Here is a 4,782-nt window from a genome sequence, read left to right as displayed (position 1 = left end):
TTTTGGTGTTTTCCTTTGAATTAATTGGGCAAAGGTACTTAAGTATGGAAGATTTATTGCTCAGTTTGAGTGAAATAAAGGTTTATTAGTGGGAAGCAAATATTTAAATAGATAAAGTTTGAGTTGGATATATGGTTACCTCAGTAACCACATATTGTGTGGTTAAATACCCATTTTGATTTATCTTCTTAAATGCTTTGTTTTTTAAAAAATGATTTATTTTGAACTAATAGGGACTACCAGTAGAGCAGTAGGACGTGGGTAGGGACTGGAAGTATGAGACAGGGCAGCTGCAGTCTTAGATTTTGTATAACACGTACCCTTGTACAGATGCATTTAAATCTTACACTGTGGTGAAGGGATGATTTTTATAATGCTGGAGTAGAGTTGGATTACTTAGCTCTGTTCTTGTCTGATATATAAAATAAATGTTTCATGTTATTTCCACATAGGGGAAATAGGGAATACTTTTCTTTTTGTATTTCTATGTTTAAAATTACCTGTTGTGGTTAGAAAATACCCACTCTTTGCCAGCTTTCAGTTTGTTTTTACCTTTTTCCCCTTCTTTGGCTACAGATAGTCCTTTTTCACTAGCGTCATTGCTGCTAGTGAGAAATTCACAGCATAATTGCTTAAGCATACTCAATGCTGGGTTTAATTTAATATGTAATGCATACAGTGATTGACTACGTAGGGTAGTACCCATAACAGCTGTAGTTTCCTTCTTGGCCAGGAGATTTCATATTTAAGTATTAGATTTCTATTTTGGTGAAATCTTATATCAAAAAATGTTGGAAGGAAGGATTCCCTTTGGTGTTTGGTCTTCTACTTAGGAAATAGCAATTGAGTTTATCTTTGTATTTTGGAGAGAGTATGAGGTTTGAATTAATTGAGATACATAGAGGAGAACCTAAATTCTTGATCCAGCATGAATTATAAAATTGATGAGATCCATGGTGGTTCTTTATTGTAGAGTTACTGGTATTATAAAAGATGTATTGTTCTCATCAGCTCTTAAATACTGCAGCTATATTTTCACCTCTTTTTCCCTCTCCAAGGATAAAGAAAATTGTTTTCTCTTGTATATTGAATTCCTATATTTAGACCAAGTCCAGACACTACCAGGAATTTCTAGGTTTCTACCTGTCTTTCAATTAAAATGCTAGTGTTTAAAAGCAGTTTCAAGGGGTGAGGCCCTGTGTACTTGGCTTAGTTGAAGAATCAGTGGTAGGAACAGTAAGGTAAATTCCATGGAATACATTTCTGAAATAGCACATATCTGAAATCATACGTTGATTCAGATTCTAACCCTTTGCTGTACGCGAGCCGATAGAAATGCATCTGTTACATAAGTGAGAAAAAGCCGTATGCTAACTGAGCATGCTTTTTACACCCTTTAGAAATACTCGGCATATAAACTAGCATTTGAGCTTGCCGGTGTTCTTTTTGTTAAGTGTGTGTGCGCCTTTCCCAGAGTTTGCAGTGTATGCTGTGAACTCAAGAAGATCGGTTGCTTTGGAATTCCAGTTGTATGTGATTTGATTGCTCAGCTCTACGTCACCTGAGCACATTCTAATGTTGCAAATACTGACCATGAATGGGTAAAAGTAAAATGGGTCTTCTGAAAACGTGTTCTGTGCTTTTAGAGTTTTAAGTTCCACAAATAAAAAATACATTCATTTTCATAGAAACTCAGTATCATTTATAAGCAGAAATGTTCTTTTTTTGTGCTAATAATACTGTAAGCAGGAAAGGTAAAGGAGGTGGGGGGGTTTTCCTGCTTAAAAATACATAGTTATTCGTTATTTCTAGCTACATTATTAAAAATAAAGTATGGTTTCAAACTGGATATTGACTCCCCAATCCCCCTTTTCCCCCCCAGCATATGTTCAATTTTTTTTGTCTCCAGCGCTCCTCTTAAGTTATTTACTGGCAAAGTAGACTTCAAATTATAAAGTGCTATTAACAAGAACCCACAAAAACACATTAGCCCTAACTCAGCAATTTTCAACCTTTTTTATCTCATGGCACACATAAACTATTACTAAATTCTGTGGCACACCAAAAAATGTATTTTTTGCCAATCTCACAAAATAGGTATGATTTTTATTGATCTACAAAAAGAAAAAAATAATAGTAATTACCTGCCCTTCTTGCTCCAAAATAACACTTTAAAAAATCAGGTGCCTATACTTGTGTATGAGGATGCCTGGTACCAAGAATTAACCAATTAGATGCAACCTTATTATGCAACATGGCCAATAAATGCAACTGTATTATTCGACCTATATATTTATGGTTAAAGGCAGCGCATTCCCATCAGACAGCTATTGTTGTGTAGGCTGTTGTCATATCTAAATTTGACAATCTATGGAAAACGAGGTCAGTGCCCCCTGATTAAATAGGTATTACATGTTTTAAGAATTCTTGGCAGCACACCAGTTGAAAATTGTTGGCCTAAGTAAAACAGCTTTAATTTTCTTTAGGGTAGCATTCCAAAAGTAAGCAATTCTACCATGCTCGGGTAGTTTCCATTTCTGGGTCCAAAGGTACTTGCTCTGGTGCACATCTTCTATCCTGAGGAAACAGGAGATGGCTCCAGGAAAGCAAATGCTGAAATACTGAGGCTAATATATGGAATTAGCATTGTATTCTCATATCCTATTGGTCAGCTCTTTCTTTGTCTTGAGGCCTAATTTTTTTTTTTTTTTTTAATCTGTCTTGATTGATTTCTGAGAGAGGAAGGGGGAGAGAGAAACATCAATGATGAGAGTCATTGATCAGCTGCTTCCTACATGCCCCCTACTGGGGATTGAGCCTGCAACCTGGGCATGTGCCCTGACCTGGAATCAAACCGTGATCTCCTGGTTCATGGGTCGCTCAACCACTGAGCCACACCGGCTGGGCTGAAATTCTAATTTTAAAACTGGATTCTAAGTATCAGGCTGAGCCAGAGTAGCAAGGAAGTAAATAATATAATTGATGTTCTGAAAGTCTAGGTATTTGGTATATCAATTAGGATATCCTTAAGGTCACTCACCCAGATCAGTAGGGCATTTTGGGTTGCAGTATAGAGATCTTAATTAATGCTGATTAAAATATTTTGTACACATTTTGTGAAAGTTTGACCAGAGGTGCACAGTCCCCTCCTGGGAGCACGTCTGCGCCTTTCCCTCTCTTTCCCCCCAATAGGTGTGCATATCCTAAACTCTAAGGGACTCAGTGAGACTTGTAACCAGGGGAGCAATGGGCAGCAAGTGACAGCTGGTCCCAGGTTACCCCTTGAACCCCTGTCCCCAAGGCCTGCTTTTCTCTGACTTTCCAGTGAGCTGACAGCAGCCCTGTCTTGGCTCACTTGTTCCCCATAATATTTCTAGAGAGCTAAACAGCCCCACCTAGGCTCTCCTGTTGGTGGTTGTATCCTAAACCCTTTCTTGTTTCACTGTTACCAGTTCTCAAAAAACAAACACGTGGGAGCCACATACATGAAATGATCCGTTCTGGCTAGGTTCCTTTAAGCTCATTTTGAACTGATAGCATGGGTGTAAACAGAATGATGCTGAATTTTTTGTTGTTCATAATTTAGGGAGCCCTCTAAGGAAAGTAATTGTGAATTAGATGTAGAAATGTTTAAAACAAGCAAATAGCTCATGGTTTCTAAAAATTGGAAATAAACACAACTACAAAGTTCCATTTAATAAGCAGTGTACCTATCAGAACAACAAAGTTCCATTTATGTGTGATGCACCTATGTAATTGCTACATTTTTCACTACATACTGTATGACAGTTTTATAGTGTTTTCAGTAGAATAGAAGATAATCCCATCTTGAGCAGGTTTTTTTGATAGCTGAATATGCTATCTGCTCTCAGCTTATGCCCTACAAATGGGAATTTGAGAAACTCATTTAATCACCATCATAAAGTTTTACAGCTATTGTTAACTATACTTTTTTTTTTTTTAATGTCTTTATTGATTTCAAAGAGAGAGAAGGAGGAGGAGAGAGATACAGACACATCAGTGATGAGAGAGCCACCGATCTGCTGCCTCCTGCACATCCCCCCTGGGGATTGAGCCTGAAACCGGGGCTTGTGCCCTGACCTGGAATCCAACCAGAATCTCCTGGATCATTGGTTGATGCTCAACCGCTGAGCCACGCTGGCCAGGCTTGTTAACTATACTTGTTACCTATTGATTTTAGGGAATTTTGAGGGGTTTTAATGTATGGGAGATTAGGGGAGAATCTCAATAGAATATTCATCAGCTTTATGCTGATGCACCAAAGTGAGGTTTATTCCCTTAACTTCATCTATCCTTGGGTGTGGTTGGCAAATGGCACTAATTGGATTTCTGTTATCTCCCTGAGTAGGATGATTTAAGCTACTTACCGTGCCCTGATTGGAGAGAAGTGTAACCATTTACTCCTAAGTGTCCTTGGTAGGGAAGATAGGATTTTTTTATTTACTAGATGGCTATAAACTGCTTGGCCATTTGTCTGTTTCCCTACATTGCTTTTCATGGCTTACTAGCCTGCCTCAAATTATTATTTTTCTTAGTTTTTGAGAACACAAACACGGTCCCTCACTACACAAATTATGCAGTCAAGTTTCCCACATTTGAGGAAGTCACAGGGGTCAAAATATCCAGAGTGCAATGGGAAAACCACCTTAGTGATCATGGTCTCTCTCAAAACGCCCTCTGCTTGACTTTTGCAACAGACCAGCTTGCCTCTGTTTCAGTGCCAGAATTCTATCTTCATTGGACTTTTGGATCTTGCCCCTG

This window comes from Miniopterus schreibersii (assembly GCF_964146895.1).
Source record: "Miniopterus schreibersii genome assembly, chromosome: 2".
Lineage (NCBI taxonomy): Eukaryota > Metazoa > Chordata > Mammalia > Chiroptera > Miniopteridae > Miniopterus > Miniopterus schreibersii.
The sequence above is the reverse complement of the archived record's forward strand: the minus strand, read 5'-3'. Positions refer to the sequence as shown.